The following is a 16733-nucleotide window of genomic DNA, read 5'->3' as shown; positions in this document are numbered from 1 at the left end:
AGCGTCCTTCTTCTCCATGAGGTACTTAATAGCAGCATGATCAGTGTGAATAGTGACTTTGGAATCAACTATGTAAGACCTGAACTTTTCACATGCAAACACGATTGCTAAAAATTCCTTCTCCGTAGTAGCATAGTTTCTCTGGGCTTTGTCTAGAGTTTTACTAGCATAGTGAATAACATTCAACTTCTTATCAACTCTTTGCCTTAGAACAAAACCAACAACATAATCACTAGCGTCCCACATGATTTCAAAAGGTAAGTTCCAATCAGGTGGTTGAACAATAGGTGCAGTTATCAAAGCCCTCTTAAGTATTTCGAAGGCTTCCTCACAATCATCATCAAAGACAAAAGGAATATCCTTTTGCAAGAGATTGGTAAGAGGCCTAGAAATCTTAGAGAAGTCTTTGATGAACCTTCTGTAGAAACCAGCATGACCAAGGAAACTTCTTACACCTTTGATATCTGTGGGGTATGGCATTTTCTCGATTGCGTCAACCTTAGCCTTATCGACTTCAATACCTCTTTCAGAAATTTTATGTCCTAAGACGATGCCTTCATTAACCATAAAGTGGCACTTCTCCCAATTCAAGTCAAGATTGGTGTCTTTACATCTCTGTAAGACTCGATCAAGGTTGCTGAGGCAATCATCAAAGGAAGACCCGTAAACGGAGAAGTCATCCATGAAAACCTCAACAATATTTTCACAAAAGTCAGAGAATATAGCCATCATACATCTTTGGAAGGTGGCAGGTGCATTACATAAGCCCACAGGCATACGTCTATAAGCAAAGGTACCGAAATGGCAGGTGAAAGTGGTTTTCTCCTGATCAGATTGTGCAACTGGTATTTGGGAGAAACTAGAATAACCGTCTAGAAAGAAGAAGTGTGTGTGTTTAGACAGCCTATCTAGCATTTGGTCGATAAAAGGCAAAGGGTAATGATCTTTCATAGTGGCTTTATTCAATTTCCTAAAATCGATCACCATCCTATAGCCAGTAATAATCCTCTGTGGGATCAACTCATCCTTATCATTAGGGACAACAGTAATGCCTCCCTTCTTAGGGATGCAATGCACCGGACTCACCTATCGCTATGAGCAAAAGGATAGATAATACCCGCTTCCAGGAGCTTTAGTATTTATTTTCTCACTACTTCTTTCATCTTAGGATTCAATCTCCTTTGATGATCAGCAACTGGTTTGAAACCAGGATCAGTTTTGATCTTGTGCTGGCATAGAGTGGGACTAATGCCCTTAAGATCATCAAGAGTATATCCTATAGCAGCACGATGCTTCCTTAGAGTTTTTAGTAACTTCTTTTCTTCCTGCTCTAAGAGGCTAGCACTAATAATAACAGGATATATCTCCTTTTCATCAAGATACGCATACTTAAGAGTATCAGGCAACTGTTTAAGCTCGAACACAGGATCACCCTTTGGTGGGGGTGGATCCCCAAGCAGTTCAACAGGCAAGTTATTCTTAAGGATAGTATATTGTTCTAAGACAACTCTATCTATCTCATCCCTTTCATCCATATGCATATCATTTTCATGCTCAAGCAAATATTGCTCTAAGGGATCAGTAGGAGGCACGGCAATAGAAGCTAAGGCAATAGTTTCATCCTTACTAGGCAACTCCTTTTCATGAGGTTGTCTACCAAACTTAGAGAAATTGAACTCATGTGACACACCTTCAAAGCCAACAGTGACAGTTTGCTTCTCACAATCAATATGAGCATTGACAGTATTGAGAAAAGGTCTACCAAATATGATGGGACAAAAGCTATCTTGAGAGGTAGCAAGAACGAGGAAATCAGCAGGATACTTCGTTTTACCACACAAGACTTCAACATCCCTAACAATTCCTACAGGGCAGATAATATCTCTATTGGCAAGCTGAATAGTGACATCAATAGGCTCTATCTCAACAGGTGCAATCTCATCTTTGATTTCATCGTATAAGGATTGAGGTATTGCACTATCACTAGCACCCACGTCACATAATCCATGATAACAATGATCTCCTATCTTAACAGAAACCATAGGCATGCCAACAACAGGCCTATGTTTGTCTCTAGCGTGAGGTTTAGCAATTCTAGCAGCATCTTCATAGAAGTGAATATTATCTCCCTCAACTTCTTCAGACAGAAGATCTTCGATGATAGCAACGCTAGGTTCAACTCTAATTTGCTCAGGGGGGTGTAGGTGTTCTAATATAGCCTCTACGTATCACAGTTGAAGCTTTAGAATGATCCTTTATCCTAATAGGGAAAGGTGGTTTCTCAATGTAAGCACTGGGAACCACAGGATCATTATAGGCAATGACTCTCTCTTCAACTGGAGTGGGTTTAACTACATTGACTTCTAAAGGAGGATGATATTTAAACCACTTCTCTTTGGGGAGATCAATATGAGCAGCAAAGGATTCACACAATGAAGCTACTATCTCAGAGTCAAGTCCATACTTAGCGCTAAAGTCACAAAAAGTATTTGTCTCAACAAAGGATTTAACGCAATCAAAAGTGAAATTCATACCTGACTCCTTACCTTCTTCAAGCTCCCAATCTTCAGAGTTGCATTTAATTCTCTCCAATAAATTCCATTTGATGTCAATATCTCTCTTCATAAAAGAGCCGGTACAAGAAGTGTCAAGCATGGTGCGATCATCACGAGAAAGCCGAGCATAGAAGTTCTGAATGATAATTTCTCTCGAGAGCTCATGGTTGGAGCATGAATATAGCATTGATTTACGCCTCCCCAAAGCTTGAGCGACGCTTTCCTGTCACGAGGCCAAAAATTGTAAATATAAATTCTATCACGATGTACTAAATGCATAGGATAAAATTTTGATGAAATTCCAATTTCAACCGATTGTAGTCCCATGATCCAGTATCATCACATAGCCTATACCATGTCAAAGTCTTATCCTTCAAAGATAAAGGAAATACCTTCTTCTTGACCTCATCCTCGGGCACACCTGCAAGCTTAAATAAACCACAAACTTCATCTACATAGATTAGATGCAAGTCTGGATGTGATGTTCCATCTCTTGTAAAAGGATTAGCCAGCAGTTTCTCAAAGAAAATATTTTCAGTAGGTGCAGCAGGTTGAGGAGCAACTCTTTGTGCCTCCGTTCGAGGTGAAGATACCCTGAACAAGCCCTTCAAAGGATTAGTATCCATAGTGACAAGTGACAAAAAAGTTTAGCACACTATATGAATGTTTCCTTACCAAGTTACACTTACCAAAGGCGCTTCACTCCCCGGCAACGGCGCCAGAAAAGAGTCTTGATGACACACAAGTATAGGGGATCAATCGTAGTCCTTTCGATAAGTAAGAGTGTCGAACCCAACGAGGAGCAGAAGGATCTCACAAGTGGTTTTCAACAAGGAAAAATCTGCAAGCACTGAAATTGTCGGTAATAAGTGATTGTGTGGTGAGATGATTCGTAGCAAGCAACAAGTAACAAAAGTAGCAACAGTGCAGCAAAGTGGCCCAATCCCTTTTGTAGCAAGGGACAAGCCTGTACAAAGTCTTATAGGAGGAAAAACACTCCCGAGGACACACAGGAATTTCTGTCAAGCTAGTTTCATCATGTTCATATGATTCGCGCTCATTACTTTGATAGTTTGATATGTCAGTGGACCGGCGCTTGGGTACTGCCCTTATGTAACGACCAAACCTCGAAGGATTTGAGTCTCTGTGCTTAACTGTGCTAGTCCCTGGATCGACTCGCTAGCACACACAGTATAGATGAATACCAGAATAGCAAGTGCATCATTTATTACAACGTATGATCCAGAATTTACAAAGTATAACAATCTACATAGCACTTAGCTAGCTCTAATAAATAATGGCAGTGGAAAGGTAGCAGAAATTATAACGATGAGTCCCATCATAGCCCACCGGCGAAAAGGTTGAGTGAAGACTCGCGACCCTACTGTATCTCACTGATCATCTGAATATCCTGCAACATGATAAGTTGCAGCCACAAGGGTCAATACATTGAATGTATTGGCAATTCACACATAATGATAATGCAAACCTACATATATAAGCAATGTATGACAAACAAAACAGTCAACTTGGTTCGGCATAAAGCTAACTTCACCTACCTCCATGAACTGATCAAGGTATCACACGCCACAACCAATCTAAACCCGTAAGAGAGAACTCACAAACCTACGGTGAGATGACAAAGATCTTCAAGATGTATCAAGTGCGCTCAGTCGATGACGCATTCAATGGGGACTCCAAAGCGCTCAGCCATCAACGCATTCACCTGATTTAGGTCCCGACAACTCAAGTGCGCTCAGTCATGGCGCATTCTCTAGGGACAATAGAGCGCTCAGCCATAGACGCATTCACTCGAGCAAAAGCCCCGAGCCTACAGCTATAAACACTCACTACTTCATAAAACACTCGGTACGAGTCCACGTCTACCATAGCATATCCAAGCACACAATTAAACAATGCAATCCAGGACACACATATGGCGACAAGCAATATAAGAATCACACCAAACACATAACATATCATAACAATGCAGAACATACATATAGGATGAGCAAAATCAAAAGTGCAAACTTGCCTTGAACGGTGTTGAAGTACTCTAACGCTTAATTATGATCCGCTCCACACTCCGGACAATCTATATATATTCGACGAAGGCATCGATAAATAAACCGTACTGACATAACATCAAAATAAAGTCAACAACAAAGAATTTAATGAAAACTCAACTAACAGAAAATATGAGTAGATATTTATTATCTACATGATAGTGGTAGCACAATGCAAAAGAATTAATTAAATTAGACGAACGGTTTGCAAAATATGGCCTTCGGTAGGTTTAAATCAAATCTGATCAAACTAAATTTTTAAATATCACAAACCTGAAAACTATTAGTGCTATCATGTTCTTCTCATCAGTACGAGATCACAGGAAAAAGAATTTCCTGAATCGGAGTTACGAGTAAAAAGTTAAACAGGTTTTAAAATCTCACCGAGAATCTATCCGATCTAAAAACAGCTTAAAATAGGTGTAATACGGGTACTGTAACAATTTCGCGGATTGGATGAATCGAATTACGTGCACGTGCTTACCACGAACAGCGGTGAAAAACGGGTTGGTCTCGGTGTGGAGAAAAATGAGGCGGTGGAAGCTGGCCTGGAGCGCTCGGTCTCCTGGAGCGCTGGGATGGATGCGCTCGGGCGATGGCTCCCTGGGGCTGGGGCAATGGCGTTGCTGGCCGCTGGGATGGATGCGCTCGGGCGATGGCTCCCTGGGGCTGGGGCAATGGCGTTGCTGGCCGCTGGGAAAAAAAAGGTGATGGGGTGATGCGCTAGGCACAGCTCCTGGAGGCTGGGCACAAGGCGCTGGTGCGCTCTGTACTGGAGTCCAAACGCTAGCTGGCTAAGTCTGGCTAGCTGGTTCGGTCCACTTTTTTTTTGGCAAAATCAAAACAGCCACAAAAAGCTAAATAACTAAATAATATTTTTTTTAAAGAACAACAAACAGAGACATAGTAAAAATATACGTATACAAAAATATATATACATATATATATACAATATGCATATAGTAATACACATATAAGTACATATAGATATATATATTAAAAATCTAATATAGACACATATATATATAAGTATAAAATAAATCCCCTAATAAAAAAATAAAGGAACCCTAGTTCCATCTAATGCAAATTTTTTAAATAACTTTTATGCAAAATGCTACACAACGAGCATTGAAAATAAACTGAAAATGATTTCGGAGATTATGAAATTTGCAAAACCAAATGAGGCGACTCCAAATAATATTCTAAACCTTATGAACTTTTTATTTGAATGGGGAGAAGTCATGTTATCTTCGCCCCAATATAAATTGTCTGAGTTGCATAATGAAAAGAATATTTAGAAAAATTCAAACATGCATAGAAATCAAGATGATAAAGAATGATCCTGTTAACATACCAAATCTAAAAATTTGGGATGTTACACCTTACCTGGACAAGCATCCCACTTATGATTAACCCCTCTCGCAAGCATCCGCAACTACGAAAGAAGAATTAAGACAAAGTCTAACCATAGCATTAAACTAGTGGATCCAAATCAGCCCCTTACGAAGTAACGCATAAACTAGGGTTTAAGCTTCTGTCACTCTAGCAACCCATCATCTACTTACTACTTCCCAACGCCTTCCTCTAGGCCCAAATAATGGTGAAGTGTTATGTAGTCGACGTTCACATAACACCACTAGAGGAAAAACAACATACAACATATCAAATTACCGAACGAATACCAAATTCACATGACTACTATTAGCATGACTTATCCCATGTCCTCAGGAACAAAAGTAACTACTCACAAAGCATAATCATAATCATGATCAGAGAGGTAATGAGTAGCATCAAGGATCTGAACATAAACTCTTCCACCAAGTAATCCAACTAGCATCAACTACAAAGAGTAATCAACACTACTAGCAACCTTACAAGTACCAATCGGAGTCGTGAGACGGAGATTTGTTACAAGCGATGAACTAGGGTTTGGAGATGAGATGGTGCTGATGAAGATATTGATGGTGATGAATGGGGGGTGGCCGCGCCGTGCAGGCTTGTGGGCACCCCCTGGTGCCCCTCTGGCACTTCTTCGACCCAGTATTTTTGATAAATCGGGAAAAAAATCCCCGTTGATTTTCACGGCGTTTGGAGTTGCGTAGAATAGGTATCTCAACTTTGCTCCACTTTCAGGCCAGAATTCCAGTTGCCGGTATTCTCCCTCTTCATGTAAACCTTGCAAAATAAGAGAGAAAAGGCATAAGAATAGTACCGTGAAGTGAAATAACAGCCAAAGAAGCAATAAATATCAACATGAAAACATGATGCAAAATGGACGTATCACCTCCCCCCACCATGCCTTGGATAAACCCGATGTATCTAACATGGCGTTAACCAAATCAGTTAGAGTACGGTTTTTCCGTTCGGCAACCCCGTTTGATTGGGTGAATAGGGAGGCATCCTTTCATGAATAATGTCGTGTTCCACACAAAAATAATCAAACTCATTTGAGAAGTACTCTTCACCACGATCAGACCGGACTCGTTAATTTCCTTTTCAAGTTGATTCTCAACTTCTACCTTATAGATTTTAAAGTAGTGTAGAGCCTCATGTTTAGTATTTAAGAGATACACATAGCAATATCTAGTGGAATCATCTATCAATGTCATGAAATATTTCTTTCCACCTTTAGTCAACACACCATTTATCTCACAAAGATCAAAATGTATGAGTTCTAATGACGCCAAGTGTCTCTCCTCTGCAGCCTTGTGAGGCTTGTGAGGTAGCTTTGCTTGCACACACGAATGGCACTTAGAACCTTTGGCTAAAGTGAAAGTCGGGATTAAATTCAGTTTTGCTAGCCGCGACATAACACCGGGAATAAGCGCTTTGATGAGGTGATCAAAGCATTTGGGTTTATACAAGTGGTTGGAGAATCTTGTATTTACAAGAAACTGAGTGGGAGCTCTGTGGCATTTCTAATATTATATATGGATGACATATTGCTGCTTGGAAACAACGTGGAGTTTTTGGAGAGCATAAAGGATTACTTGAATAAAATTTTCTCTATGAAGGACCTAGGATAAGTTGCTTACATTCTAGGCATTAAGATCTATAGGGATAAATCGAGACGCCTGATAGGACTTTCACAAAGCTCATACCTTGATAAAGTTTTGAAGAAATTCAAATGGAACAGTCCAAGAAGGGGTTCTTGCCAGTGTTACAAGGTATAAAATTGAGTAAGACTCAGTGCCCAGCAACTGCGGAAGATAGAGAACAAATGAGTTCTGTCCCCTATGCTTCAGCCATAGGTTCTATCATGTATGCAATGTTGTGCACTAGACCGGACGTCAGCTTGGCCATAAATATGGCAGACAGGTTTCAAAGTAATCCAGGAGTGGATCACTGGACGACAGTCAAGAATATTCTGAAGTACCTGAAAAGGACTAAGGAAATGTTTCTCGTTTATAGAGGTGACGAAGAGCTCGTCGTAAAAGGTTACGTCGATGCAAGCTTTGACACTGATCCGGATGACTCTAAGTCTCAAACCGGATACATATTTATTCTTAATGGGGGGCGGTAAGCTGGTGCAGTTCCAAGCAAAGCGTCGTAGCAGATTCTACATGTGAAGCGGAGTACATGGCTGCCTCGGAGGCAGCTAAGGAGGGTGTCTGGATGAAGCAGTTCATGACAGATCTTGGAGTTATGCCGAGCGCACAAAATCCAATAACTCTGTTCTATGACAACACTAGTGCCATTGCTCTAGCAAAGGAACCAAGGTTTCACAAGGAGACCAGACCATCAAACGACGCTTCAACCTCATCCGCGACTACATCGAAGGAGAGGACGCAAATATTTTCAAAGTGCACACAGATCTAAATGTAGCAGATCCGCTGACTAAACCTCTTCCACGGGCAAAACATGATCAGCACCAGAACTGTATGGGTGTTAGATTTATTACAATGTAAATCGCATGGCGATGTGAGGACTAGATTATTGACTCTAGTGCAAGTGGGAGACTGTTGGAAATATGCCCTAGAGGCAATGATAAAATAGTTATTATTATACTTCCTGTTTCAAGATAATCGTTTATTATCCATGCTATAATTGTATTGAATGAAAACATAGATACATGTGTGGATACATAGACAAAACAATGTCCCTAGCAAGCCTCTAGTTGGCTAGCCAGTTGATCAAGGATAGTCAAGGTTTTCTCACTATATGCAAGTGTTGTCACTTGATAACTGGATCACATCATTAGGAGAATCATGTGATGGACTAGACCCAAACTATGAACATAGCATGTGATCGTGTCATTTTATTGCTATTGTTTTCTATGTGTCAAATGTTTATTCCTATGACCATGAGATCATATAACTCACTTACACCGGAGGAATACCTTGTGTGTATCAAACGCCGCAACGTAATTCGGTGACTATAAAGGTGCTCTACAGGTATCTCTGAAGGTGTCTGTTGAGTTAGTATGGATCAAGACTGGGATTTGTCACTCCGTGTGACGGAGAGGTATCTCGGGGCCCACTCGGTGTACAACATCACAAACAAGCTTGGCAAGCAATGTGACTAAGTGTAAGTCACGGGATCTTGTATTATGGAACGTGTAAAGATACTTGCCGGTAACGAGATTGAAATAGGTATGTGGATACCGACAAGCGAATCTCGGGCAAGTAACATACCGAAGGACAAAGGGAATCACATACGGGATTATATGAATCCTTGGCACAAAGGTTCTGAAAGGATCGATATGGTTGGCTAGAGGGGGGGTGAATAGACAACGACCACTTTTTAATTAATCTTAACAAGTTAAGGTAAACACTATACGGGTTCACAAATAATATGACAAAGAGGTGACCCCTATAGAAGCTACCAACAAGACCTATTAAGACAAGTAAGATATAGTCACAAGTAAAAGAAAATACAAAGTAAAGGTTAGAGATAATCACAAGTGGAACCGATGGAGACGAGGATGTGTTACCGAAGTTCCTTCCCTTTGACAGGAAGTACGTCTCCGTTGGAGCGGTGTGGAGGCACAATGCTCCCCAAGAAGCCACTAAGGCCACCGTATTCTCCTCACGCCCTCGCACGATGCAAGGTACCGTGATTCCACTATAGGTGCCCTTGAAGGGGGCGACCGAACCTTTACAAACAAGGTTGGGGCAACTCCACACAAAGCTTGGAGGCTCCCAACAAGACCACGAAGCTTCACCGCAATGGAATATGGCTTCGAGGTGACCTCAACCGTCTAGGATGCTCAAACACCCAAGAGTAACAAGATCCGCAAGGGATAGGTGGGGGAATCAACTTTTCTCTTGGTGGAAGTGTGGATCTAGGCCTTCTCAACCAATCCCTAAAGAATCAACAAGTTTGATTGGCTAGGGAGAGAGATCGGGCACTTTTAAGCTTGTGGAGCAACAATGGAGCTTAGAGAGGTAAGAGATAGGGTTCCTCAGCTAGAAGAACCCTTTATATAGTGGGGGGGAAAATCAGACCGTTTTCCCACTCTCTGCCCGAGAACCAGCGGTACTACCGCTGAGCCTGAGCGGTACTACCGCTGCCTGGCGGTACTACCGCTGGCCCCAGCGGTACTACCGCTGGGCCTCCAGCGGTACTACCGCTGACACCAGCGGTACTACTGCCGGCCCCTTGGTAGTGCACGATCACTACTACCGCCGGGAAAGTCTTCGCAAAAGGGTCCGTCCACAAACTACCTCTAGGTAGGTGGAACAAAACACCTGGAGCGGTACTACCGCTGACCAGGGGCGGTACTACCGCCGGCTAGCGGTACTACCGCTGGGTGCAGCGGTACTACCGCTAGCAGTCCAGCGGTACTACCGCTGGGGACCATTTTGCAGAAAAACTCAAGACGAAATAGGCGAGGGCCGCTCCAAACAAGGAATGGGAGAATGTGAAGAGTGCGTGTGTAAAGATAGATTCCACCCAAACCTTTCCACTACGGATCCCCTCTTAATAGTACGACTTTCCTATGACTCAAATAAAGAGAATCGTAGAGAACGCCGTGCTTCCGTTCCAGAAGAGAGGAGACGTGTCGTCTTGTGCCGTTGACGAGTGTTACCTGAAACCTTGACACACACGATTAGTCCTGTACGGTACTGTCATCAATCACCAAAATTACTTAGGCATAAACTATGCCTCAACAAACTCCCCCTTTTTGGTGGATTGATGACAATACCGGATTTGCACAGATAATAATATGAAAATAAAAAGATAGAGATATAAGACATATGACTCACAGCATATGATGGAAATAAATCTGATCTCACATAAGAAAGATCATGTCTCACACAAGATAGCAAATGAATCAACCCAAGTTCAAAGCAAACCATACGAGATAAAGCAAAGCAATGCAAAGTTCGAAATGAAAGCAAATCCTAGACTCTCTCCCCCTTTGGCACAAGACACCAAAAAGGGGCACACCTAATGCCACAGGTAACTACTCCTCGTCTTCAGGATCACCAGACTTGTCGGTCCCTTCCTGGTCGGTCTGCTCCTCCTCTGCTGCCTCATTGCCCGACCACTGCTACCCCTGAGCCTGCATCCAAGTGGCCTCCGGAGTGATGTCGTCCTCTGAGCCGCTGGAGATGTCTGTTGGAATTATGCCCTAGAGGCAATGATAAATGTAGTTATTATTATAATTCCTGTATCAAGATAATAGTTTATTATCCATGCTATAATTGTATTGAATGAAGACTCATTTACATGTGTGGATACATAGACAAAACACCGTCCCTAGCATGCCTCTAGTTGGCTAGCCAGTTGATCAATGATAGTCAGTGTCTTCTGATTATGAACAAGGTGTTGTTGCTTGATAACTGGATCACGTCATTGGGAGAATCACATGATGGACTAGACCCAAACTAATAGACGTAGCATGTTGATCGTGTCATTTTGTTGCTACTGTTTTCTGCGTGTCAAGTATTTATTCCTATGACCATGAGATCATATAACTCACTGACACCGGAGGAATGCTTTGTGTGTATCAAACGTCGCAACGTAACTGGGTGACTATAAAGATGCTCTACAGGTATCTCCGAAGGTGTTAGTTGAGTTAGTATGGATCAAGACTGGGATTTGTCACTCCGTGTGACGGAGAGGTATCTCGGGGCCCACTCGGTAATACAACATCACACACAAGCCTTGCAAGCAATGTAACTTAGTGTAAGTTGCGGGATCTTGTATTACGGAACGAGTATAGAGACTTGCCGGTAAACGAGATTGAAATAGGTATGCAGATACTGACGATCGAATCTCGGGCAAGTAACATACCGAAGGACAAAGGGAATGACATACGGGATTATACGAATCCTTGGCACTGAGGTTCAAACGATAAGATCTTCGTAGGATATGTAGGATCCAATATGGGCATCCAGGTCCCGCTATTGGATATTGACCGAGGAGTCTCTCGGGTCATGTCTACATAGTTCTCGAACCCGCAGGGTCTGCACACTTAAGGTTCGACGTTGTTTTATGCGTATTTGAGTTATATGGTTGGTTACCGAATGTTGTTCGGAGTCCCGGATGAGATCACGGACGTCACGAGGGTTTCCGGAATGGTCCGGAAACGAAGATTGATATATAGGATGACCTCATTTGATTACCGGAAGGTTTTCGGAGTTACCGGGAATGTACGGGGAATGACGAATGGGTTCCGGGAGTTCACCGGGGGGAGGGGGCAACCCACCCCGGGGAAGCCCATGGGCCATGAGGGTGGCGCACCAGCCCTTAGTGGGCTGGTGGGACAGCCCAAAAGGGGCCTATGCGCCAAGGATAAGAAATCAAAGAAAAAAAAAGGGGGGGAGGTGGGAAGGGAGGGGGACTCCCTCCCACCAAACCTAGTCCAACTCGGTTTGCGAGGGGGGGGGGGAGAGTCCTCCCCCTTGGCTCGGCCGACCCCTTGGGGGTCATTGGACCCCAAGGCAAGGCCCCCCTCCCTCCCAACTATATATACGGAGGTTTTAGGGCAGATTTGAGACGACTTTCCCACGGCTGCCCGACCACATACCTCCACGGTTTTTCCTCTAGATCGCGTTTCTGCGGAGCTCCGGCGGAGCCCTGCTGAGACAAGGTCATCACCAACCTCCGGAGCGCCGTCACGCTGCCGGAGAACTCTTCTACCTCTCTGTCTCTCTTGCTGGATCAAGAAGGCCGAGATCATCGTCGAGCTGTACGTGTGCTGAACGCGGAGGTGCCGTCCGTTCGGTACTAGATCGTGGGACTGATCGCGGGATTGTTCGCGGGGCGGATCGAGGGACGTGAGGATGTTCCACTACATCAACCGCGTTCTCTAACGCTTCTGCTGTACGGTCTACAAGGGTACGTAGATCACTCATCCCCTCTCGTAGATGGACATCACCATGATAGGTCTTCGTGCACGTAGGAAAAAATTTCTTTCCCTTGCGGCGTTCCCCAACAGTGGCATCATGAGCTAGGTTCATGCGTAGATGTCTTCTCGAGTAGAACACAAAAGTTTTTGTGGGCGGTGATGTGCGTTTTGCTGCCCTCCTTAGTCTTTTCTTGATTCCGCGGTATTGTTGGATTGAAGCGGCTTGGACCGACATTACTCGTACGCTTACGAGAGACTGGTTTCATCGTTACGAGTAACCCCCTTTGCTCAAAGATGACTGACAAGTGTCGGTTTCTCCAACTTTAGTTGAATCGGATTTGACCGAGGAGGTCCTTGGATGAGGTTAAATAGCAACTCATATATCTCCGTTGTGGTGTTTGCGTAAGTAAGATGCGATCCTAGGGAAAAGAGTAGACAAAAAGTTAAATGTTATCCATTATACCAGTAAGACCCTAGACAGTGCATCAAAAAACTATGATAGTACCCAGAAATGATTTTTAGCAATTGTGTTGGCATGTGATAAGTTTAGACCCTATATTGTTCATTCTAAAGTTATTGTTCACACTGATCATGCTGCTATTAAATATCTTATGAAAAATAAATATGCTAAGATTAGACTAATTAGGTGGGTTATTTTAATTCAAGAGTTTGATTTGCATATTATTGATAGAAAGGGAGTTGAAAACCTAGTAGCACGTAATTTATCTAGACAGGAAAATGTTCTTGATGATCCACTGCCTATTGATGGTAGTATTCCTCATGAGCAATTAGTTGTTATAAATGCTTCCCATGGTACTCCTTCGTATGCAGATTATGCTAATTACATTATTGCTAAATACATACCACCTTGTTTCACCAATCAACAAAAGAAAAGGTTCTTATTTGATTTAAGACATTACTTTTGGGATGACCCACGCCTTTAGAAAGAAGACCTAGATGGTGTTGATGGCCCACAAGTGTAGGTATCTATCGTAGTCCTTTCGATAAGTAAGAGTGTCGAACCCAACGAGGAGCAGAAGGAACTGACAAGTGGTTTTCAGCAAGGTATTCTCTACACGCACTGAAATTATCGGTAATAGATAGTTGTGTGATAAGATAATTCGTAGCGAGTAGCAAGTAATAATAGTAACAAAGGTGCAGCAAGATGGCCCAATCCCTTTTGTACCAAGGTACAAGCCTGGACAAACTCTTATATGAGGTGAAGTGCTCCCGAGGACACATGGGAATTTCTGTCAAGCTAGTTTTCATCATGTTCATATGATTCACGTTCGCTACTTTGATAGTTTGATATGTGGGTGGACCGGTGCTTGGGTGCTGCCCTTACTTGGAAAAAACATCCCACTTATGATTAACCCCTATCGCAAGCATCCGCAAATACGAAAGAAAATTAAGACTAAGTCTAACCATAGCATTAAACAAGTGGATCCAAATCAGCCCCTTACGAAGCAACGCATAAACTAGGGTTTAAGCTTCTGTCACTCTAGCAACCCATCATCTACTTATTATGTCCCAATGCCTTCCTCTAGGCCCAAATAATGGTGAAGTGTTATGTAGTCGACGTTCACATAACACCACTAGAGGAAAGACAACATACATCGCATCAAAATATTGAACGAATACCAAATTCACATGACAACTTATAGCAAGACTTATCCCATGTCCTCAGGAACAAAAGTGACTACTCACAAAGCATAATTATGTTCATGACCAGAGAGGTATTGAATAGCATTAAGGATATGAACATATGATCTTGCACCGAGTAATCCAACTAGCATCAACTACAAAGAGTAATTAACACTACTAGCAACCTTACAAGTACCAATCGGAGTCGCGAGACGGAGATTGGTTACAAGAGATGAACTAGGGTTTGGAGATGAGGTGGTGCTGATGAAGATGTTGATGGAGATGAGTCTCCTCCGATGAGAGGAGTGTTGGTGATGACGATGGCGACGATTTCCCCCTCCGGTAGGGAAGGTTCCCCGGCAAGACGACCGTGTCGGAGCTCTAGATTGGTTCTGCTCAAGTTCCGCCTCGTGGCGGCGGCGTCTCCTCCCGAAATCCTTCTCTTGATTTTTTCTGGGATGAAACCCTCCTTATAGGAGAAGATGGGAGCTGGAGGGGAAACAAGGGGTCCATAAGCCACCCAGGCACGGCGAGGGGGGTAGGCCGCGCCTGGTAGGCTTGTGGCCTTCTGGTGGCTCCCCTCCGGTACTTCTTACGCCTAGTATTTTTTATAAAATCCAAAATAATTCTTCGTTGATTTTCACGGCTTTTGGAGTTATGCAGAATAGGTATCTAAATGTTGCTCCTTTTTCAGACCAGAATTCCAGCTGCCGGCATTCTCCCTCTTCATGTAGACCTTATAAAATAAGAGAGAAAAGGCATAAGTATTGTACCGTAAATCGTAATAACAGCCCATAAAGCAATAAATATCAACATAAAAGCATGATGCAAAATGGACGTATCAAGTCCCCCAAGCTTAGACCTCGCTTGTCCTCAAGCGGAAGCCGAGATCAATAAATATGCCCACCTATTTAGAGATAGAGGTGTCGATAAAACAACATGCGGACATGCAGGCATCATGATCATATTTAGAACAACAATATCGTCATATAATCTCCTATGCTAAGGTGATAATTCCTTCACAAAGTAAAGTATGGATCAAGAACCTTATTGAGAATTAAGAACCAATAGCCTTTAATCATTGAAGTAATTGCAATTTATCATAACATTGGAAAGAGTCAAATAAGAGCTTGTAAAGCAAATCCACATACTCAATCATCCTTTCGTCTTCTACAATTGCTAAAACTCACGTGGTACTCATGAGATCAAAGTTTCAATTGGACACAGAGAAAGATAGGGGCTTATAGTTTCGCCTCCCAACTACTTACCTCAAGGGTAATGTCAACAATAATAATTCATGAATACATACTTCCAAGTTGACATATGAACATAGATCTTTCCCTAGCACATGACGTTAGCCAAGATAATGGCGAAATGAGGAATTGGTGTCGATCACCATACCTCTTTTAAGGATAAAAAGTAAAGGTGCAAGATAGGCCCTTCGCAGAGGGAAGCAGAGGTTGTCATGCGCTTTTGAGGTTTGTATGTGTGATATCTTAGTGTGGAGGAACGTCACTTTATATTGCCTCCTATGATAAAGAACTTTATTATGCAGTGTGTCGCTTTTATGTCTTCCTCATCACAGGTTCATACAAATCTTATTTTCCACAGATCATACATATTTAGGGAGCAATTTTTATTGCTTGCACCGATGACAACTTACTTGAGGGATCTTATTCAATCCATAGGTAGGTATGGTGGATTCTCATGGGAAAACTGGGTTGAAGGTTTATGGATGCACAAGTAGTATCTCTACTTAGTGCGGAAGTTTTGGCTGATATGAGGTGGAAGCAAGCGTCACATGCTAAGGGATCTCTAGTCATATAACATTGTTCGAAACCAAGCAAACATAATTCATTATGTTCTCTTCCTTGTCCAACATCTACTTCTAAGCATGTAATAGTTTAATGAGTGTTCACAATCATAGATGGTGCCCAAGATGATATATTTATATGTGAACCTCTCTTTCTTTATTACTTCCTATTAATTGCAACAATGACCAAGGTCTACGTTTGTCCACCCACAACAAGTTTCAATCAACATTCTTTTTATATGTGAAGTCATCACTTCCCATAAGATCATTACATGATCTTTCATGCTTTTGTTCTTTTATTATTCTTTTCTTTAGATCATGGCATGAAGCAAGGCCCTTAACTAAAACACTCTTTA

General features: G+C 42.4%; 1 pseudogene; it reads right to left on the bottom strand.

The window, feature by feature from the left end:
* Nucleotides 1-14719: 14719 nt before the first annotated feature.
* On the bottom strand, nt 14720-15230 carry LOC123399432 (annotated as a pseudogene).
* Nucleotides 15231-16733: the final 1503 nt, after the last annotated feature.

Source organism: Hordeum vulgare, chromosome 5H (genome assembly GCF_904849725.1).
Source record: "Hordeum vulgare subsp. vulgare chromosome 5H, MorexV3_pseudomolecules_assembly, whole genome shotgun sequence".
Taxonomy (NCBI): Eukaryota; Viridiplantae; Streptophyta; class Magnoliopsida; order Poales; family Poaceae; genus Hordeum; species Hordeum vulgare.
The sequence above is the reverse complement of the archived record's forward strand: the minus strand, read 5'-3'. Positions and strand labels throughout refer to the sequence as shown.